General features: G+C 45.0%; 1 non-coding gene across 1 annotated transcript; it reads right to left on the bottom strand.

Moving 5' to 3' along the window:
* Window positions 1-1,656: 1,656 nt before the first annotated feature.
* trnag-ccc lies at window positions 1,657-1,727 on the bottom strand. The gene has a single exon. It is a non-coding gene; the product is annotated as a tRNA-Gly (tRNA).
* Between the last annotated feature and the right edge of the window lie 22,693 nt (window positions 1,728-24,420).

Genomic DNA, 24,420 nt, shown 5'->3' on the forward strand with positions numbered 1-24,420 from the left:
ACTTTCTAACAAATACAAGGAAGGTTCAGATGCAGAAGTTCCTTCAGCTCATTAAATCTCATCCTTCCATCACAGCATCAAACTGTGCTTTTTTATTGGTTTATATGTGAATCCCAATTTCCAGGACTTAACTACTGTTCCCGGTAACCCTGCTCCAGTCATTAACTCACCTCTGGCTCAAGAAATATTTCCTGGTGTCTGTCCTACCTGAAATTGCCCTGCGCAATTCTAAACCTTGGTCCTCTTGTTACGTGAGGCCAACCAATCACTAAAGGCACCAACTTTCATTATCCTCACCATCGTCTTCAAGTCCCTGCACTCCTCTGCACCCCCCGACCTCTCTGATCTCCTCTCTCCTCAAAACAGTACCCGTTGCCTTCGTTCCTCCGGGTCTGGCCTCCTCCTCGTCCCCCGAGTCCTCCGCTGCCCCCTCGGCGGCTGTGCCTTCAGCCACTATGCCCCGAGGCTCTGGAACTGCCGTCCTCACTCCCTTCGTCTCACTCCCTCCCTTCCCATTTTCAGGTCTCTGCTGAAGACCTTTCTTTTCGACTGCGCCTATGGTCACCTTCCCCCCCACCTCCCCCTGGATCCTCCCCCCCCCCCCCGGCTGCCCCGCTCCCCCCGGCTCCCCCCCTCCACCTGGCTCCTCCCCCTCTCCCTGGCTCCCCCCCTGGCTCCTCCCCCTCCCCTGTCTCTTCCCCTCCACCTGGCTCCCCCCACACCCCCTGGCTCCCCCCCCTCCCCCGGCTCGGCCCCGGGATCCGTTACTGTGAAGTGCTCTGAGACACCATCCGGTGAGGAGGGGGCTATATAAATCCAAGTTGTTGTTGTTGTTGTAGGGGCAGCAACACTAACCCCATTCAGCTGTGAGAAAGCGCCATTTACCATTCACTTCATGGCTGTTTGTTAGAAATTGCTACGTGCAAATTGGCTGCCGCATTTGCCTACGGAATACACAGTCACTACACCGTACAGTAAAATCTTGCGAAGTGCTTTGAGACATCACAATGATGTGAGAAGATGTTATACTATTACTATAATTATTAAGGCACCAATTCGGGAGATGTCAGTTCTAACTAGTTATGAGAGGAGAGACTGGAGAAGTCGGGGCTGTTTTCATTGGAGCAGAGAAGGATGAGAGGCACCTGATAGAGGTGTACACGATGATGAGAGATTTCCATATGGTAAATAATGAGAAGCTGTGCGCATTAGCAGAGGAGTCAATGACTAGAGGACACAATTATAAGATAGTCACAAGGAAGAGAGAAAGTAGAGATTAGGAGCATTTATTTTTAACACAGTTGTTGGGATGTGCAATACTCTGCTAAGTGAGGTGGGTAGGAGCAGAGTCCATTGTGGGTTCCAACACCAGCAAATTACATTTATTTTCAAGAAGGAAGTGGACAGGTATAGGAAGGATAGAGGCTTGAAGGAGTATAGGCATAATAATAATAATAATAATGATCCTTGCATTTGATATAGAGCTTTTCACGTCTTCTAGACGTCTCACTGTATATTTGTGGGCGAAACGCGGCAGCCAATTACCCACAATAGTGTCCCACAAACAGTCGTGGGTTGAAGTGACCAATTTATTATTGTTTTTTTTCTTGAGGGATTATTATCAGGCGTGTGGAGTAAGGAAACTTGCCCAAGGTTTCACCCTGCCGGGATCAAACCCAGGTCTCTCGCTTGGGAGGCGAGTGCTCTAACCACTGAGCTACAGGACTCCACGAATCCTTGCATTTGATATAGCGCCTTATCACGTCGTTGAAGCATCTCAAAGCGCTTCACAGGACATACTGTAAAGTGAGATGACTGTATATTTTGTGGGCCCAGCAATTAAAAAATGAACAAGGGTAGTGAGATTGAATGGACAGCTCGCTCTGAGAGCTGGTGCAGACTTGATGGGCTGAATGGCCTCCTTTAGGGCTGTAAATTTCCGTGGTTCTACGATCCTACTATGAGCCCTCTACACTGGTTCCTTGGTAACGGTGTGTAAATGGGTTCCAGTGCCTTTTAATGCTTGCCTGCCTTCTCTCTGCCTCTGCTCTCTCGATGGGAAGATACTTCTATGGATGGCTGACATACCTCTTCTCTTTGTGCGGATTATGTTTTCGCTTCAGACAGGAAAGATTAAACAAAAAACACAGAGATCTGGAAAATATGAAATGTCTGATTGAAACAAAGCTTTAAAATGGAAATGCAGCATTCATTGGAACCATAACAGCAGAGAATTATTTCCCTCCAGCTACTTTTATGGTTTGTTGAGATTATATAAACCTGATGTGGAATATTTTAATCTGACCCAAACCTTCCTAAGGACATTGGCAGAATTTCAAACAATATGACATTTTTCCCTTCTTTTTCACTTTCTTCTTATTTTCTGCATCCTCCTCTCCCTTGGTCTCTCTCTCCCTAGGTCTCTGGCCTCAGGTTATTCAACGCAACCTGATCTGAGGGGTGCATTGCATCTCACAACTGCTCCTCCCCAAGCCCTTTCCCAAACCAGATCTCTTCAGCTGTTGAATGTCCTCCTTTTAATAACAATAATAATAAGACTAATAATCCTTGCATTTGATACGGCACCCAATCACCTCATTGAGACGTCTCAAAGCGCTTCACAGGATATACTGTAAAGTGAATTGACTGTATATTTTGTGGGCGAAACGCAACAGCCAATTCTGCACAGCAGCGTCCCACAAACAGTGGTGGATTGAGCAACCAGTTTTTTTTTGTGAGGCCTTTATTACCCCAGGCAGGAGATCCGCTAATCGACTAACAACCCCGTTCCTACTTACTGCTACGTAAGCGGAAGTGAATCACTCTCATCTCCACTTGACGTGGTCTGAAGGTCAACTCAGACTTTGAGAGCTCACAGCTTAGGGTTATGATTCAGTGCGGTAGTGGGGGTGTGGAGAGGGGAACTGCTGGCGGTCTTTGGATCACTTAATAGATATCAACCTGGCTCAGTTGGCAGTACTCTCACCTCTGAATCAGAGGATTGTCGGTTCGAGATCCACTTTGAGCTCCTGTTTAGGACACCATTCTAGTGTGATGAATAGATGGAAAAGTGCTGTATTGTTGGAGGTGCTTTTCTTTCATCGATTTTCACAGACACCGGAAAAACTTCACAGTATGTTCTGTGAAGCGCTTTGAGACGTCTCGAAGACGTGATAAGGGGCTATATAAACGCAAGGATTACTTTTATTATTATACACCTGAACAAGCCTCACTATGCACAATAAAAATCAGGAGGACGTCTCAAAAGGTTTCACTGATTCACTGTGAAGTGGAGTGAATGACTGCGTTTTGTGGATGAACGTGGCAGCCAATTGGCACACAGAAATAATAATAATCATAATAATAACTCTCCCACAAAAGCAATGAAGTTAATGACCAATTGATTGTGACATTGTTGGCCAGGACACAGGGAGAAATTCTTGTCTATTACCCTTTGAATAGTGGCAAGGGATTCTTAACGTCCATCTGAAAAGACTGGACTTAGTTTATCATCTCATCAAAAGGAACTTGAGTGCTTCAATAACAACAACAAATTGCATTCACACAGTGCCTTTCACATCTGGAGGTCCCAAGGTCCTGGACAGTGAAGGGTTTGCATCCAAGCTGAGGGTCGGAATCAAGAGGGCTTGGAGGGCAAGCGGGGTGAGGGTATAAACCCGGAAACTCGTCCAGAGGGCACTTGTTACACCAAAGGCCTCAGAGGATAACAAGCAGCGATGCCATGCCAGATATCCCGTGCGAAAGCTGTGTTCACTTAAGTGGAATTTTTACCTTCATTTCGATCTCTTTGGAATATTATTGCGGGCGAGAGGCACACTGAAAATGCACTGCAGATGTTCCAGTTCTATTCTCTCCCCCCGCCCCCGCCCACCACCCCCCCCCCCCACCCCAACTAATTCGTCGCACATTGTTTTAATCATTGCCTCAAATTACTGTACAAGTTTGTTATTTGCTGTGACCCACTCCGAGCCTGAATATGGCAATTTAAAACACGTTATTAAGCTTTCAAAAAATGAATAACTACATCATGATCACGGCTCTCATTATTCCCTTTTTTTTTTGCAATTAAAGTGTGAATTTAAAGCAGGGAAACTCTCTCTCTTTTTCTTAACAATAATAAAATATAATCTCTCATCCGGAATATTATCCCTTTGTACTATGGATTCAGAGCCAGGTGTCAGGCTGGCTCAGTCGGTAGCTCTCTCGCCTCTGAGTCAGAAGGTTGTGGGTTCAAGCCCCATGACTAATTATTAATAATAATAATCCTTGCATTTAATATAGCGCCTTATCACATCATCGAGACGTCTCAAAGTGAATTGACTGTATATTTTGGGGCAAAATTAATGAATTAATCCTTTGATAAAAGCCCTTTATCACGTTGTCGAGATGTCTCAAAGCATTTAGTTGGATATTACAATAAAGTGGATTGACTGTATTTTTTTGTGTGGGCGAAAAATTACTCCTCGAAAAGAGAAGGGAGTGTCTCTCTCCTGGTGTCCTGGCCGACAGTTCCCCAGATAAAAAATATTTGTGAGCGCAAAAGGACTACTGTGCTCGCTTACAAATACAGAGTAGCTACGCTTTGCGATGAATTGTGTGAAGCGCTTTGAGATGCTCGACAATGTGGATAAGCCGCTGTTTGAAATGCAAGGATTGCCATTATCGGAAATAATTGTTGTCAGTCTTTGTCAGTGCCGTGTCCTGAAATTGCCTTTTGTAACTGTAAACCCATGTCCCCTGGTTCCGCTGTCTTGGCACAGCAGCCTGTTTGTGTCAGCCTGGCTCAGTGGTAGCGCTCTCACCTCTGAATCATAAGGTTGTGGGTTCAAGCCCCAGGTCGGGTACTTGGAATCACATAATCTAAGGTGACACTCAAGTGCAGCGCTGGGGGTGTGTTTCATTGTCGGAGGTGCCGTCCTTTGGATGAGATGTTCAACCAAGGTCCCGACTACCTGTTTATGTGGACGTTGAAGATCTCGTAGCACTATTCGAAAAGACAAGGGAGTTTCTCTCTCCCAGTGTCCTGGCCAACAATCCCCCCAAATAAAATTGGTCACTCACTCCGTGGCTGTGCACAAACTGGCTGCCACATTTCGCCCACAAAATTGCAGTCAATTCATTCACTTTACAGTATATCTTGTGAAGCGCTTTGAGACATCGCGAGGATGTGATAAGACATTGTACCAAATGCAAGGATTATTATTATTAATATTATTATTTTTATTATTATATTGGTGTACCCTTTTTCTGATTTTCCTCAGGGGGATTTTAGTCAAGGACCCGGAGGAAAACTCCCGTCTCTTTTTCGAGTAGCGCCTTGGGATAAATTTAAAACCCCCCTGAACAGGCGCAGACAGTCTTAATGCCTCATCAGAAGGAGGATGCTTTCGACCATAGAATCAACAGCAACGACTTGCATTTATATAGGGATCTTCACGTGGGGTAGCTTTCTGGAGCGCTTGACTGTGGCGGAGTCCGACATTGAGCCAGGGGGAGGTGGGTGGGGGAGGTGACTATAAACATGATCCAACAGGAAGGTCTTTAGGCGTGATTTGAAGGTGGGGACGTAGAGGGCAAGGCAGAGGGATTGAGGGAGAGAGTTCCAGAGTTTCGGGGCGAATGGCTGAAGGCACGACCACCGATGGAATAGTAGAATGATGGCAGCGTACAGCATGGAAGGAGGCCGTTCAGTCCATCATGCCTGTGCCGGCTTTTTGAAAGAGCCACCAACTAGTCCCACTGCCCCGCTCTTTCCCCGTAGTCTATAGAATCTTCCAGCACAGAAGGAGGCCATTCGGCCCACTTTGAGACCAATGCAGCACTTGGAGCGTCAGACTGGACTGTAAGCACCAGTGTGGACTGGTTGAGCAGGCTAAGATGTTTTGTGTACTGCAGAGCCCTGGGAGTGTGTGATGCAGTGCAGATGTAACTGTGCCCAGGACTAGAAATTATTTGCAGATCGGAACGTACATTAATCTTCGAGTCTTTGCAGTCCCTTTTCTGACAGCTCTTTTTATTCCCTCCGGTTAGCTGACCTTCACGAGCAAGAAAAAAAAAATCAAGCCCTTGGTCACTGACGTAAAGAAACTAAAAGAGAAATTTTTTTTGCGGATTAAAATCCGTGTCTTCGCTGCAACTTTTTCATCTCCCTGGCAGGTTCGGTCCCTGTAGCTAATCCATTGCAAACTTGATGAAATCCATTCCCAGGAACGCACAATGCCTTTCGTATCAGTTACAGAGAGAGACAGTGAACTGGATTGACCTGTTAAGACCCTCAGACCACCAAAGAGGTATTATTCTATAATGATTGAGCACAGCAGTCAGAGTACCGGACACTGCCAGGGAACAGACCGAACTCCAATGAGAATCTTGATGGCAGACTGGCTTGACTGTCCTATCTCTATCTCCTGTACCACAGTACTTTCCCTGTTTGATCACTAGAGGGCAAGAACATTCAAGCATTTATAGATCATATTTTCAAAGAGATTCATAACCCTCAGCTCCAATCAACGACTGGTGCTACAGAATGGTAGAGCGCTGGGGGATGAGGGTTGCGTGTGCGCGCGAAATAAGGGGGTTGATCGCTACAATGCAACGGTCTTTCACGATTGTTTCGCCCACAAAAGATACAGTCAATTCACTTTACAGTATATTCTGGGAAGCGCTTTGAGACGTCTGGAAGACACGATAAGGCGCTATATCAAAGATTTATTATTATCCAATACCTGATGGGTTGGAGATGATTCTAGCTGTACTTTCTGTTATTATTAATAAGAATTATCTTTGTGTTTAATACAGTACCTTACCACATTGTTAAGACTAGTCAAGGAGCTTCACAGGATATACTCTATTTTGTGGGTAATCATGGCAGACAATTTGCACACAGCAATGTCCCACAAACAGCCATGAAGTGAGTGACCAATTTTATTTGGGGGCTTGTTTGCCGGGAGAAACTCCCTTCTCTTTTCAAATTGGGGTTGTTAACAACAACCTTTACTTATATAGGGTCCCTTTTCCAGTGTAGATACCCAGAACGCTTAAACATCCATCCGAATAGGCAGACTGTTGTTGATCATAAAATCATAGAACCATAGAATTATACAGCACAGAAGGAGGCCATTCGGCCAATTGTGTCTGTGCCGGCTCCTTGAAAGGAGCTCTCCAAATCAATCCCACTCCCCCGCTCTCTCCCCATAGCCCTGCAAACTTGTCCTCCCCAAATAATTATCCAGTTCTCTCTTAAAAAATATTTTACTCTAACAGTTGTCGAGCCAATGAAGGTAGTAAAGGCAGATTTCAAGAGGGAAGTGGACAGGTATATTAAGGATAGAGGCTTGAAGGGATATGGGGATGGGGCAGGGCAGTGGGACTGAATGAAGAGCTTACCCTGAGATGCAGATGCAATGGGTGGAATGGCCTCCCTTCAGAGCTGTAAATCTCTATAATTCTATGCAGCAAACAGGAAATAATATTGGTGATGACTCGGTAACCCAGAAGTCTCCGTGTTTCTTTTAGGAAAAAAAGTAACACGACAGGGGTTGGGATCTTATGATCCAAACTCCACGTTACAAGAGGTTTGAGTGTATTTCTCCTACCATCATCGCAAATTGTAAGATATCAACATTGTTTTTCTTGCGTTTGTTGCGAATGATCGGAAATCGCAATGTCGTTACTTTGCAATTATGAATAATTATAAATAATTCATCATTATTTGCAATTCTGCCCAATTGGCTGCCACATTTCACCCCCAAAATACACAGCCAATTCACTTTACAGTAGATTCAGCGAAGCACTTTAAGACAACATGATGTGGCGCTACATCAAATATGAGGATTATTATTATTATTATATTATCATACAAACAGAACACCTGGTTGGGAATTGTCACAAGCGATTGCCCACTGAGAACTGTCCATGTGGCTGTCACGTGCGATTGGAACATTAGCTCATTACAGGGATCCATCGCCAGACTTCAAACCTATTCCCAGACTTTATTAACGGAGATAAATGTTTCATGTTCCAGGTTCAAGCCCAACAACAGCAACAACACCAACCACTTGGATTTTTATAGCAGCCTTCACACCGGACGGTGTCTTGGAGCACTTAAACCCAATGGAAGAATGACAGACTCAGTAAACAAACAAAAATATTCTCAATTCTGTTTAACCCTAACTCCCTTGTTTCAGTCAGTCAGGTTTTGTGCCAATGTGCCAGCAGAGGCCACGTTTTATATCTATAAAATATATATATATCTCTATAAATTATAAATATATCTAGAAAATATACAAAATATATTGTTGCGCCCACAAAATACACTCAATCCAGTTTACAGTACATCCTGTGAAGTGAGTTGAGACGTCTCAACAACGTGATGAGGAGCTATATGAAATGCAAGGATTATTATCATTATACATCGGCTTGAGTCCCTCCGTGGCTTGCAAAATCTTTCAAGAAGCTAACGGCCAGTGGAAATGGCCTGGATCAGCCTGGCTCAGTCGGTAGCATAAGATTGTGGGTTCAAGCCCCACGTCGGGACTTGAACTCCTGTGATCTAGGATGACACCTTAATGCAGAGCTGGGGAGTGCTGTCCCTTTGGATGAAACGTTAAACTGAGATTTCATTGCACTGCTTGAAAAGAAAACTTGGGACATTAAGGGGGCATTGCTGTGTGCCAATTAGCAACCAGGTTTACCTATAAAATCAGTCACTACACTTCACAGTAAAATCCCGTGAAGCGCTTTGAGATGTCTCAGTGAGGTAGTAAGGTGCTACATCAAGTGGAAGGATTATTATGGGTGGAATTTAAAGGAGGTGAATCCCATGTTCAAAGATGGATAGAGGAAGAAGGAGTGGATGGGGGTGGTGGTGAGGGATAGGGGATCAGAGAGAGAGAGAGAACGTGACAGAGGTGGGGGGGGGGCAAAGAGTGGGAGAGAGAGAGAGAGAGAGAGACTGGGGAGCGAGAGAGATGAATAGAAGGAGAGAGAGGAAAAGTAAACGTGAGAAGAACGTCTGTGCACATATGCTGAAGCCATCTCACTGTGTAATTTTTTTTAATCATAAGTAATTACTTTGTTTTAATAACATGCACAATTAAGGTTATTGCCTGCATAATTTATGACACGGTGGAACGGGGCCTCAGAAATCAAATGCTGCAAATTAAAAATAACAAGTTTGGGACCATATGATTCAATTAAAATCTTGGAAGACATTGTATTATGCATAATAAAGTGCTTGTACGCAGAGACCACATGCCACACTTGTCAAGGGTTTATAGGAATATTGAATCTGAACTGCCAGCAGCATTTAAATCATTGGAGTAAAAATTAAAAAAATCACGGGTTGGAATCTGTAAGGATTAAATAGTAGGGGGCGCAAGCTTTGTGGCTTTAGCAAACACCCCCCCCTCTGGCCCCCACCCCCCTCTGCTCCTCCCACTCCCAACGCAAACTCTGGGGTTACCCCCCCTCCCTCCCCAAGCCTTGGCTTTCGCCAGTATTCGGCCGATTTAGGTGAGCAGGATGTGTCCCTCCAAGAAGAAAGAGAGAGAGCGCATTCCAGAGGTATGTCCATGTGGAGGTGACATACACATGTAGAACTCTACTCAGTCTTGGTTCAAATCCCTTCACTCTCTGGCACCTCCCTCCCTCTCTGACCTCCTCACTCCCCAATCCACCGCCCGGCACCTCCACTCGATACTAATAATCATAAGAATCCTTGCATTTGATATAGCGCCTTATCACATCATTGAGCTATCTCAAAGCGTTTCAAAGGATATACCGTAAACTGGATTTACTGTGTATTTTGGAGACGAGATGTGGCAACCAGTTGCGCACAGCAGTGTCTCACAAACAGTCGGTAACCAATTGTATTTTGGGCTATTCTTGGATAGGACACTGAGAGAGAGATTTAATATCTCATTCAAAGGAATTAAGCAGGCCGATGATTCTCAGCGCCCTGGGACATCCTCCCGGCTTTAAGACATTTCAACGATGCGATAAAACCCTGTATCGAATAAGAATTATTAATGATATCCTTTTGCTTTAACTGCCTCTATTAGAGGTGTCATCTTGTCTCAGTGGTAGCACTTTTGCCTTCGTGGGAGATTGTGAGGCTTGAGCTTGTTAATCTAGGCTGATGAGTTGTTAGGGGAGTGCTTCATTTTCGGAGATGCATTTATAATAAAATAATAATCCTTGCATGTGAGATAACGTATTATCACGTCATTGAGACATCTCAAAGCTCTTCACAGAATATACTGCAAAGTGATCTGCCAATCAACTAACAACTGGGGTCCTACTTACTGCTGGGTAAACAGAGGCGCGTGGAGTAAGGAAACTTGCCTGAGATTTTGCCCTGCATAATCGAACCCGGGTCCCCTCGCCCGCGAGGTGAGTGCTCTAACCGCTAAACTACAGGCTCTGGAAGGGCCATCTCATCAGTTCTGGCCCAGGCTCCACTAGCTCCCCATCACCAAATGGATCCCTTCCTTGCATTTTGATATAGCGCTTTTCACGTCTTCTCGACATCTCAAAGCGCTTCACAGAATGTGCTGTAAAGAAAATTCACCGCATATATTTGTGGGCGAACTCGGCAGCCAATTGCGCACAGCAATGTCCCACAAACAGTTGTGGATTGAAAATGACCAATTTATTATTGTTTTGGTTTTGGAGGGATTATTATTAGGCTCTGTGTGGAGTAAGGAAACTTGCCCAAGGTTTCGCCCTCTGCCTGGAATTGAACCCAGGTCTCTCACTTGCAAAGCGAGTGCTCTAACCACTGAGCTACAGGACTTCACAATCGACTGTAAGATCCTCACTCTCGTGTTTAAATCCCTTCACTCCCTGACCCCTCCCTCCATCTCCGACCACCTCACTCCCCGATCCACCATCCGCCACCTCCGCTCGACTGTCACCGGCTCCTGCTCGTCCCTCGCACCGCCCGCCCCACCATCGGAGGTCACGCTTTCAGCTGCTACACCCAAAACTCTGGAACCCCCTGCCTCAATCCCTCCGCCTCGCCTCCTCTCTCCCCACTTTCAAGTTCCGCCTGAAAACCTTCCTTTTCGACTGTGATTAAGATCACCTCCTCCCTCCCTCGGCTCGGAGTCAGGTTCCGCCACTGTTAAGCTCTCTGAGACGTTATCCTGCACGGAGGGCGCTATATCAGTGCAAGTTGATGTTGTTGACATTAAATCGAGGTCCGTGGCATGATTCGAAAAGAAAATAACAGACTCTACTCTGGGTGACGACTGCAATATAAATGTAAGTTGTTGCTGTACTTGTCTTATCTTGTCAAAAAGCACCTTGGGGAGTTTTCTGTAAAAGTGCAGTGACTTTGTATTTGCTGGGGAACCCACAGCCAATTTGCACTCAGCAAATCAAGCCATAAAGTGAATGACAAGCTTTATTGGGAGGAATTGTTGGTCAGGACATTAAAATCTCATCTGACAGTAAAATCCTGTGAAGCTCTTCGAGATGTCTCGACAACACCATAAGGCGCTGTATCAAATGAAAAGATTACTATTACATTATAAGACTCTGAGAGAATTGTGTTTTCTTAATGTTCCCTTTTACTATCCCACATTTTATATGTGGAATACATATTATATTTGGATTTGATTCCCGGGCAGGATGAAACCTTAGGCAAGTTTCCTTACTCCACACGCCTCTGTTTACCGAGCAGTAAGTAGTAACCCTGTTGTTAGTCGATTAGCAGATCGCTTTCCGGGAGTAATTATCCCTTCCCCCCCAAAAAATCGTGGTGATTCAATCTCCGACTGTTTGTGGACTTTACAGTGTATTCTGTGAAGCGCTTTGAGACGTCTCAATGATGTGATAAGGCGCTATATCAAATGCAAGGATTATTATTATCATCATTATTATTATTGTTATTATTATTATTATTATTATTATATCTTTCTGGGCAATAATTCCATCAAGAGGTCCCAATGTTGTCCTGAAACATAATATTGAACATCAAAGTTTTTTTCGGTGGGGCAGCCAGGTGTCTAACACATGTGGCAATCCATCACCATGCCTGAGAGGGTCCAAATCAGGCTAAAGGTTCCATAATTGTATGGATATTTCCTTGTGTCTGGAATGGAGTGCGCACTCTCTCCCTAAAGGGGTGCACCCCGCTTACCCGATTCCAGAGAGTATTAGGCACAGGCTGGTAAAAGCCAAAGCTTGAACACCCCAGGGTGTGCGTTACTTGTCATTGCGAGGGCAAGGACCACCCCTACCCCTGGAAGGGCTTTGGCTGCAGGATTAACAGGAGCTGAGTGGGAAGAATCCGTCACTTCCATCAAGTGAAGCCCAAGATGGAGATGTTCTGGACAATGCTTCGAGACATGTCCCGCCGTGGAAAGTACCAGATAAATGTAAATTGTTGAGTTTGGTTCCTGTTGACAACAACGACGACAACTTGCATTTATTTAGAGCCCTTCATGTGGAGCAGCGTCTCAGAGTGACGAACAGAAGGATCACATAGCTCACAAGCATCTTAATACTTAAGCTCTCCAGGACTCTACCCCAAGTGAAATGGCGCTATATAAATGCAAGTTGTTGTACTTTTGGAGATACTGGTGGGGTTGAATAAATAATCCTTTATCCTTGCATTTGATATAGCGCCTGATCACGTCTTTGAGATGTCTCAAAGCGCTTCACAAAATGAATTGACTGTGTATTTTGTGGGTGAAACTCGGCAGCCAATTACGCACAGCAGCGTCCCACAAACAGCTGTGGATTGAGTGACCAATTTATTATTATTCATTTTATTTATTTTTTGGAAGAGATTGTTACCCCTGGAACAGCGATCCGCCAATAGACTAACAACCGGGTTCCTGCTTACTGCTGGGTGAACAGAGGCGTGTGGAGTAAGGAAACTTGACCAATGTTTCAACCTGCCCGGGAATCAAACCCAGGTCCTGTCGCTTGCGAGGCGAGTGCTCTGACCACTGAGCTACAGGACTCCTGTAGGGATAGGGGTAGGAGAGTGACCAAGGGCCAAAAGGAGGGGTGTGTGAGAGGGAGGGGGAGAGAGAGATTAGCTAAGGTCTATTTCACGTGCAGCACATTGCATTACGTCTCCAGCAGCTGGCATCCAGCAGACACGGAGTCAATTGTCAGTGCCAAGGGCTCCAAATTGAACCTCGTTGAATCCACAATGAACTTCTCCACAGGGATCTCATCAGAAAGATATTTTCTTCTCGGGAACCATAGATGTCCTCGGGCAGAGTAGGCCGGTTTGATCGAAGACGGTGGGAAGGGAGGGTGGGGGTGGGGGAGCGGGGTGACAAGGGGAAGGCGGAGGGGTGAGGGATGGTGGATGGGTGGGTGGGGGAGTGGGTGGGGGGTTGAAGAAGGAGAAAGGAGAGAAGAGGACTTGAAATTGTTTTGAACTGACTCCATGGTAATCGCGGTCCCTGTTGATTAACCTGATTCCTGATGTTTGTAAAATGCTGGACAGAAAGAGGACGTGTTGATGTTTTATGTTTGGGGGGTGTATTTTTTGTGTGTGCGTGTGTGTGTGTGTGCGCGCGTTTTACTCCTCGTAACCGGGCAGCGTGTACTCATAATTACATCTGACTGAAATGAATTATGTCCCTGAAGCATCATTACAATTTGTGCGCTGAGTGTTTAATTACAGCCAGACTAGTAACCTCTGTGTGCCCTGTGTCCCTGCTATAACCCTGGGCTCGCTGGTTCCTTCTGACATATGGGAAAATTTTCAAGCTGATTGCTGTGATCTGATTAGGGGGAATGTGGATGCCGCTGCCAGTTGTTGGGAGTTTAGCTTTCTAACAGCTGGATTGGAAATTTTCTCCTTTCTTTCCTTGATCCATTTTCAATTTGACTCCGAACAAAGTGTCCCTCCGACTCCGCTCCCCCTTTTCGCTGTGGGTTCGGCTGTTTCCAACTGTTCCTGTTTCTTAAAGGGGACAAGTTTAACAACCTGTTTAAGGTGGTTCGGAGCAGTTGGCTGCACTCACGACTCTGAGAGCTCCGGGTCGCTACCCAGCATGAAGGGCGCTATGTAACTGCAAGTTGTTGTTGTTGGTAGTATTGTCGGCCAGGACACCGGGAGAGAGAAACTCTCTTCTCTTTTCAATAGATCTTTGACGTCCACTCGAACAGGCAGATGGGACCTCGGTTTAACATCTCATCCAAAGGAAGGCACCTCCAACAGTGCAACACATCCCTCAGCGCTGCAATAAAAGTATTCAAATCACGCTGAGAGTTCCACATAATTCTGCTACCAACACACAGAAATGTCTCCGTGTCTGGAATGTCCTAATTCTGGAGAGTATGAGGTGCAGATTGGCAAGAGAAAAGGCTTGGGACAGCAGAGTACCTGGGGGTAACTGTTGGAGTCTGACTAACTAAAATAACATTGGTGGCCAATGAAAGCACAGTCTGAATTATTAGCCCCGGTAAAGCGATCCGCCAATTAACTAACAACCGGGTTCCTATTTACTGCTGCGTAAACAGAGGTGTGTGGAGTAAGGAAACTTGCCTAAGCTTTTGCCCTGTTGGTAATCGAACCCGGGTCCTCTCGTTTGCGAGGCGAGTGCTCTAACCACTAAACTACAGGACTCCAGTGTAGTATGTGTTTCACACGGGCCAACTGGCAACCCGAGCTGGGGAAATGGGGGTAACTGGGGAGAGGGGGAAGGGGGAAAAGGTAGCTGAAAGCACGGTTGAAAAGATAACTACAGGTTTCAGGGGAAGATTGAATAGAGTGTTGGAACTTGTTGGATGTGATGTTGCCATGACAATATAACGCCAAGGAAAAAGAATGTAAGATTTGTGGAATGTTCTGGAAATGTGTTTGATTTTCCTGACGAGCGGAAAGCAAATCCCTCTGATTGACGCCTGCTCCAGGGAGTATTTATTTTTCTCTCCATGTGATTCTCGCTTGTTTTGCGATGGAGGTTTGGGGTCATTAATTATCATCTTAATAAACTTCGCATTTGATACGGCAACCGTGGCGTTTGAATGAAACACGCTTCACAAGGAATTGCTCTCAGGTGTAGTGACTGTGTGAAGTATTTTGTGGGTAGGACAAGGCAGCCAACTGGGTACATCATTCTCCCCACCACACACCTAACCCCCACTACTTCTACTTCAAGGCAGTGCGAGGCACGTTGCTGTGTGAGAATTGCCTGCCGCGTTAATAACAATAATAATCCTTGCATTTGATATAGTGCCTTATTACGTCGTTGACATGTGTCAAAGCGCTTCACAGAATGTATTGTATTGTGTATTTTGTGGACGAAATGCGGCAGCCAATTGCGCACAGCAGTGTCCCACAAACAGTCGTGGATTGAGTGACCGATTTTTTTGGGGACGGATTATTTTCCCCGTAAAGGTCCTCTCACTTGCGAGGAGAACGTGCTAATCACTATGTTACAGGTCTCACCGTTCACCTACAAAATACACAGTCACTATACTTTGACATTATAGGTTCTATATCAAATACAAAGTTTTAGATCTTAAACTGAATACTTTGCCTTATGGGTCTAACCATCTGGTGGTGTTAGCGTGGCTTAAGCTATATCTGAACAGCGTTGCCAGGAAGGCTATTCGCGGTCAAGACACTGGGACTCATTTAAAAAATATGCTCGATGCTGTGATGGGAAGATGGTTGGGTGACGTTCTGGAAAGATAAGATCATATGGACCTTCTTCCTCCAAAACCGCTGGATCTTACGATCTTGCGAATTACACATGGAAATTTCCCTATATTGGGAATGGAATACGCACTCTCTCTCTCTCTCTCTCTATCTGTAGAGATGCACCCTGCTCATCTAATTCCAACTCTGTATTATGAGCAGATTATGCACGAAGCCCAGGCTTGGGGGAACCCAAGAATGCACTTAGGGGGAAACCTACAGGACTTGCTATTAAGAGCCCTGTCTGGCAAGCTTTCCCGCTGCTTGGTAGTGATGGTGGAGAGCAGCTGTCAATCTGTATTCAATCAACCGAGAAGGCATGGCTTCCTCAGAGAGCCTGTGGATACTCTGTTTTATTAGTTATTGTAAAGGAGGGGATTGGACTCAGTTACCAGCAAGAATTTTCCAAGTTGGAAACTATTGTGCAATGCAGTGCTCTACAATAGTGCAATAGACCATCTGGGAGTTTCTCTCTCTCTCTCCTGACCATCAATCCCCCAAATAAAATTGGTCGCTCGATCCGCGACTGTTTGTGGGACGCTGCTGAGTGCAAATTGGCTGCCGCTTTTTGCCCACAAAATATACAGTCAATTTACTTTAAAGTATATTCTGTGAAGTGCTTTGAGATGCCTCAATGATGTTGTAAGGCACTGTATCAAATGCAAGGATTATTATTATTAATATTACATTTGCTGCTCTCTCTCTCTCTCTCTCTCTCTCTCTCTTTGTCCATCTCAAAACCTATCTCTTTCACCTTTTGGCTTCCATCCCCAGCTGGTTGTGCAGCCAACAGTGTTAAACACTTTGAAATGTCCTCTGGAAGTGAAAGGCTGTATATAAATGCAAATTGTGTTGTACTGTACATTTCCACCGTTCTGCCTTATGGGAGCATGTGAATCCTTATGTGCTTTTGGGATATGAAGGGCTTCCTGAGTATGTACTGTGATGGATAGGGGAGGAGGTGGGGAATTGGGTTGATTTAGGTGAAGGGATCAAAAGCCATATTGGGGTTGGAAGCAGCAAATATTTCCACTTCATTCTGACAGCTCCTGACTGGTGAACTTGTATAATATAATACTGTATATAACAATAATAATCCTTGCAAAGCAACAGTCAATTTGCACACAATGATCTCACCAAACCGCCATGAAGTGAATGACCAATTTGTATCTGGGGATTGTTGACCAGGACGTTGGCAGAAACACGCCTCTCTTTTCGAGTTGTGCCAAGGGATCCTTAGCGTCCACATGAAGAAGCACAGACCAGACCACAGTTTAACATCTTGTCCAAAGGACAGCATCTGTGGCATTGTAGTGCTCCCCCAGCATTGCACTGGAGTTTCGGCCTAGTTTAATGTCCCGATGTGGGGTTTGAACCCACGACCTTCTGACTCAGAGGCGAGAGTGCTACCAAGTCAGCCAGACTGACACTTAAGGAGGAACAGCCTTAAGCATTACCCTAAGTGAAAGGTGCTATATATAGCGCCCATAAAATATACAGGCAATTCAATTTACGATATATTATTATTATTAATGCAATTTGTTGGTGTTATTGTTGATCAGGCGGATTGATGACCAGGAGACCAGGAGAAACCCTTTCTGTTTGTGAATAGAAAATAGGGGCAGAAAATCCTTAATATCCACCTTGAAGAACAGGAGAATAATAATAATAATAATCTGTGTATTTGATTCACAGAGCATACTGTAAAGTATATTTTGTGGGCGAAACACAGCAGCCAATTGCGCACAGCAGTGTCCCACAAACAGTCATGGAATGAAGTGACCTTTTTTTTAAAAGGAATTATTACTCCGGGAAACATGATCCGCCAATCGACTAACAACTGGGTTCCTACTTGTTGCTAGGTAAACAGAGGCGTCTGGAGTAAGGAAACTTGGCCAAGATTTTGTGCTGCCAGGAATCGAACCCAGGTCTCTCGCTTGTGAGGCGAGGTCTCTAACCACTGAGCGACAGGACTCAACGATAGATGTGACCAGGGTTTTAATGCTTCATTGAAAGCACAATTTTGTGTCTGCCCTCAGATACCAACCCAGTGCTGTGAGCTCAAGTCCCCAATGTGGGGCTTGAACCACCAATCTTCTGAACCAAAAGTGAGAGCTCTACAACTGAGCCAGGCTGATGACTTCCGGCTTAACCTCAAGCCATCAGATAAAATTTGCCATTTTCATAACCCATACAATGGTAAAATGATCACATGCGTGTGGGTAACATGAAATGACCTTTGAGTCTGGTTTGGATACACTTAAGCACGGTGATGGGTTTCCGCATGTGTCAGGCACCCACCCGGCTGACCAAAGCAACAAGAATTATCACATCGAAACCGTTAGGAAACCTCGTATTTTTGCCCGGGTTTTGCCAGATGCTTTTCAACATTGGTAGCTAGCAACTGGTGGAGATTTTTTTGTTGAGTATTGTGTGTCTGTTAGTCATTATTAAACGTTTCAATGCTAATCAGGAAGTGTGTTCTTTTGACATAATGATGTGCCTCAAAGGAGCATAAAGGAAATGAGACAATGAAGCTTGCGCTTTTGTTTATAGTAATGCTTTGAGACGTAGAAATGTCTCCAAGCGTTTCGCCAAAGTGAGTCACTTTGAAGGGTAGTGACTGTTGTTGGAAGCAGGCGTATCTGCTAATCTGTCCCAACAAGGTTTCATGAGTAGGGATGGATGGGATGACTGGCCAATCAATCCTCATTTTTAGTTTCCTTGTATGAACTCGTGAGGAATATTAGAATCATAGAATCCTGCAGCACAGAAGGAGGCCATTCGGTCCATCATGCCTGTGCCAGCTCTTTCAAAGAGCTATCCAACTGGTCCCAATCCCCCGTTCTTTCCCCATAGTCTTGCAAATGTTTCCTTTCCAAGTAAATATCCGATTTCCTTTTGAAAGTTATTATTGAATCTGCTCATTGCATAAAACAATTTCTCACCATTTCCCCTCTGATTCTTTTGCCAATTATCCTAACAACAACAACCATAACACCTTGCATTTATATAGAGCCCCTCACGCAGGGTAGTGTCTCAGAGCGATTGGACCTTAAATCTGGGTCCTCTGATTACCCAATATTGGGAGGGAGGTGGAAAGAGCGTGTCCTGAACTAGTGCCACAGGAATTTACAACGTCCGCTTTACATTGACAGAAGGGATCACGGTCAAGCATCTCATTGGAAGGATCGTGCCTCAAACAATGTGCTACTCTCTTCGATACAGCAGGGAAACAACAGACTGGACTAGAAACTCAGCTGCGTTCTAGGCAGCTGAGCAGCCGCACATTTTGGCAACTCTTTAAATTCATTCTCCATTTGGGAGCCGATTTCCTGTCATTCTTAATAATGATGATAATAATAATAATAATCTTTCTTTCAAGGCCTGTCTCAAAACCTTCATCTTGGACCGCTCCTTCAGTCATCCTCCTATCTCCACGTTTTTTGCCCTTCACCTCTCTTGACTCCAACCCCAGCTCGGGTGCAAACCCTTAACTGTCTAGCACCTTGGGACGTCCTCCTGACATGAAAGATGCTAAATAAATGCAATTTGTTGTTGTAACATTTGATAAGCGCCTTTTATGTCAGGAGGACGTCTCAAAGAGCTTCACCTGATACAATACGAATAAATAATCCTTGCAATTGATGTAACAGCTCATGGTGTCATCGAGTTGTCTCAAAATGTTTCAACGGATGCACTGTTAAGTGCAGTCACTGTATGTTTTGCAGGCAGTCACCACAAACAATTTGCACACAACAATGTCCCATAGACAGCCATGAATTGAATGACCTGTTTCACTTGGGTGATTGTTGGCCAGGACACCAGGAGAGAGAAGCTCTCTTCTCTCTTAAAATAGTACCATGGGATCTATATCATCCACCTAAAGAGGCAGACGGAACCTTGGTTTAACTAAACAAATGTTTTGTTGTTGTTGTTAACATCTGATCAGAAGCACAACACCTCTGAAAATGCAACAACCCCCAACACTGCATCGGAGAGTCATCTTAGACTTTGTGATTCCAAGTCCTGAGGTGGGGCTTGAACCCACCACCTTCTGACTCAGAGGCGAGAGCCCTACACACTGAGCCAGGCTGACACATCCCAGCTAAGAACAGAGGGGAAACCTTTTTTCCCGCTGATAAAGGACGGCGTGTCAACACCTCAAGGGAACCTGAACGACTCAATAAATCTGTATTTTATTGCACGATTAAAAATATTTTATTGTGCGTCTTTGTGTTTTTATATAATCTATAAATAGATTACCAGCTGGCTCTGGCACTCTATAAAAGCTGCAACACATTGTGCTGCTTCCAAATTTACCTGAGAGTGAGTGCGATCCATTGGAGTTATTACAGGAATATTAATCACAATACTTATTACATTTGACAATAGAGAGAGTGTCAGTCTGGCTCAGTCTGTAGCGCTCTCAGTCAGAAGGTTGTGGGTTCAACGCTCCATATTGGGACTCAGAACCTTTACCTGTGCTGATGCTCCAAATCCAATGCTGAGGTGTGTTGCAGTGTCGGAGATGACGTCCTTCTGACGAGACATTAAACCAAAGCTCCATCGGCCTGCGTAGGTGGGCGTTAAAGATCCTCTGGCACGATTCAAAAATAGTAGGGAGTCTCTCCCGGTGACTCATTTGACAACCCCTCAAATAAAAAATTGGCTGTTTGTGGGACATTGCTGTGCTCAATATGGCTGCTAAGTTCGCCTACAAAACACACAGTCACTACACATCACAGTGAATCCCGTGGAGTGCTTTGAGATGTCCTCCTGCTGTGAAAGGTGCTATATCAAATGCAATAAATTATTATTATTATTATCATTATTATTACAACGTAAGGACTACAGTGCTGTCTGACTATTCGGTTTTAGTACTCAGCCCAGTGAATAAAATCAAAGCACTGCTGTATTACTCTTCCTCGGACAGCAATGTCCTCCTGACATGAAAGACGCTACATTAAAAGCAAGTGTTATTATCATTAGTCCACCGGTTTCCGTGCTTCTTGTCTCTCTCTTGCTCTGGGGAAGTGTAGGGTATTTAATGGCTCTGTGTGGAATTCCCACCACAGCCCCCCCAAATTAATAATAATAATTATAAATGTTTGCATTTGATGTAGCACCTTATCACTGCATTTTGTGGGCGAATTGCGCAGCCAATTGCGTACAGTAGAGTCCCACAAACAGTCGTGGATTAAGTGACCAACTTTTTTTTTGGAGGGATTATTACACCCGGAAAAGCGATCCACCAATTGACTAACAACAGAGTTTCTACTTACCGCCAGGTAAACAGAGGATGTGTCTAAGGTTTCGCCCTGCTGGGAATCGAACTCAAGTCTCCTCGTTTGCGAGGCGAGGGCGCTAACCACTGAGCTACAGGACCCCACACATTCTCTAAAATTCAACTCACAGCACAAACGTATTTCTGAGGAAAGGACAGACTGATGAAGGCGGATCGGAAGAGAACTTCAATTAACATTGACACACACCACTGCGGTTCCAGGGACGTCATAAACCAATTCAGTGCTTTGCTGGCAGCCGGTGGTTGGGAAGAGTTATTGGTGCTTCACTTACTTCGAATGAATCCTTAGCCCAATGTTTTTTTAAATCGTAATTCATTTCATAATTGTGCTACTGCAAAAAGGGATCAGGCACTAATCCAATGATAGAAGCGCACACACAGATTTATCATACGATGACAGCGATTTATTGAATAGCAACTGCAAAAATTTGATAGATACAACACATACAATTTACATTTATTGCCGTGCCTTTCACCTGGGGAGGATGTCTCAACAACAACAACAACTTGCATTTATATAGCGTCCTTCACGCAGGGTAGTGTCCCGGAGTGCTTGACGGTGACAGAGTCTGATCCCGAGCCAGGGCGAGAGGGATGGGAGTTACCGTAAGCACGATCAAAAAAGGTCTTTATGCGGGATTTGAAGGTGGGGGCAAGGCAGAGGGATTGAGGTCGTTGGAGGGACTCTGGGATGGAGTTCCAGAGAGCGGGTGGACATGAAGCAGGCCGGTGCTCACTGAGCGAAGAGACAGCCTGGGTTGGTAGGGTTGAAGGGGGTCCCAGAGGAGGGTGGGTCGAGACTGTGGAGGGATTTGAAGGTGAGAGCGAGGGTTCTGAATTTGATTTGCTGGGGTAAGGGGAGCCAATGGAGCTGAAGGATGGGGGTGATAGGCATAGAGCCTAGTGCAGGAAGTAGATTAATGATCGCTGTCAATTAAATTTGAATATAATAATACTTATTATAATTAATATTAATTAATATCATTATGCTTGCCTTCTTTGTAAGATGGATATAAATGGATTTACAGGATTAATCTGGAGGTGCATGACTCTGGATGAGACATTAAAGCTGGGTCTGATTTACCTGCTTTAGTCAGTGTTATGGATCCCATGGCACTATTTATAAAGAGAACACTGCTGTTCACAAACTAGCTGCCGTGTTCTCCCACAAAATACACAGTCACTCCACTTTACAGTACATAATAATAATAATCCTTCATTTGACCTAGTGCTTTATCAAGTCGTCGAGACATCTCAAAGTGCTTCACAGAATATATTGTGCAGTGGATTGACTGCATTTTATGGGTGAAGCATATGTATATATATATATATAAACATATCCTGCGAACTGCTTTGGGACACCCTCCCAAAAAGGCGCTGTCCAAATTGAAGGAGTATTATTATTGTCGCGCTCCCCTACAAATGCACTGCACAGTCACTACACTTGACAGCAATCACGTGCGTGGGCACTTGGCAGCGTCTCTATCACAGTCGCTGTATCAGACGCTGCCATTGTTAGTCATCTGCAGCTCAGCATGTTAAAAAAAAACAACAAACTGAATTGACTTTGGAAATACTTCCAGATAAAAACTTCAATTTTTTTCTCGTATAAACCATATTGCTGTTCTCCATTGAGGAATCACTTCAAACCACTCGCCTCTGAACTGTGTCTGCTATCACATCATTCACTGGACTGATTGAAAACTGTTTATGACTCCCCAGAACCCAACCTGGAGCACAAGGCTTCAAAGGCATTACTAATAATAACAACCCTTAGGAAATACAGCGTCTCACATGAATCTTTTTTTTTTGATCACAGGTCTAACATGTAGATATTCCAAAGGCCGCAATGTAAAATATCTTCAAGGATAATGAGAAGACATGGTGCTCGCGCTTCCTGGGAGTGAAGGGATCGACCATTTGATAATTAATCCCTTTACTGTCATGTTGGGTTTATCGAAAAGCTCCCTCTGTAGCATGTCATTCTGACTGATGTCGGGTTAAGCCTGAGTTTTCACTTTGCTTATTATTTATTACTGGCTATATTAAGCGTCTTATGTTTTCTGATTGACTGGTTGATCGTCTACAAATCTCCGCCTCCCACCCTCCCCTTTCCACCCCCACCCCTCTTCCCCAAGAATACCCACACACTGCAGAATCACAACAGTCGTCTTGGCTCAGTTGATTGCGTTCCTCACTTCTGGGTTAGAAGGTTAAGAACAATCCTTGCATTTGAAACAATGCCTTATCGCGTCATTGAGACTTCTCAAAGTGCTTCACAGGATATACTGTGAAGTGTTTGGGCTGCGGGTGAAATGTGGCAGTCAGTTGCACACAGCAATATCCCACAAACAGCCATGGAATGGGATTGTTGGCCAGAACACTGGGAGAGAGAAATACCTTCTCTTTCGAGTAGTGCCATAACATCCACCTGAAGAGGCAGATGGGACCTCGGTTTAACATCTCATCTGAAGGGTGGCAATGCACAAGACTTGGACCCACAACCTTCTGACTCAGAGGCGAGAATGCTACCACTGAGCCAGGCTGACATGTTTGTCGGTTGTGGGTTCAAGCTCCACGTTGGTCCTTTGAGCTCACACATATATATATATACAGTATATAATATATGTATAAATATATATATTAATCCTTGCATTTGATACAGCGCCTCTCTCCTGTACCCCTCTATTCCCTTCTCCCTCATATGTGTGGGACACTGAGCAATTGGCTACCCCATTTCATTGAGTGACAATTTTTTGATATGAAGGGATTATTTCTCCAAGAAACTTGCCCAAGGTTCGTCCCTCCTTGGGAATCAAACCCAGGTCCTCTCGCTTGTGAGGTGACTGCTCTAATCACTGAGCTACAGGACTCCACAATACACTATGGTGGAGAATGAGCGATATGTTTAAAGGAATGACATGGGGATTGGAGGGTTGGGGTGAGAATGGGAAAGAAGGGGTCTTCCTCGCACATAGGGTAAACCCTCTACACTGTCTGGCAAGCGTGTGTGTGTGTGTGCGAGCAGACATGGCTAGTGAACACGATTGCCTGAGTGATTGTTCCCTCGTCAGCCACCAGACTGGTGTCAGCTTGGCTCGCCCTTGAGGCCGATGGAGTCCCGAGAGAGAGCGAGATGCAGAGCTGGAGAATAGGTTCCCTCACTCTCTGCTCCCCGCCACACCCCCGAAACGGGGGCCGATCACAAAGGAAAGACATGAGCAGCAGGTGGCCAAGAGGCAGATAATCTGCATCACATTCAACCCAAACCATCAGGCTCAGCCAGTAACCAGTGGCCATCCACAGGAGCTTGTCCCCTGTCTCCCCCCCCACCCCTGCCCTCCCCTCCCCAGGCTGAATCTGCCTCATTAATGCTGGAGGCAACACATGGAATGCATTGACTGCCCTAATTGTT

This window comes from Callorhinchus milii, unplaced genomic scaffold, assembly GCF_018977255.1.
Source record: "Callorhinchus milii isolate IMCB2004 unplaced genomic scaffold, IMCB_Cmil_1.0 Scaffold4, whole genome shotgun sequence".
Lineage (NCBI taxonomy): Eukaryota > Metazoa > Chordata > Chondrichthyes > Chimaeriformes > Callorhinchidae > Callorhinchus > Callorhinchus milii.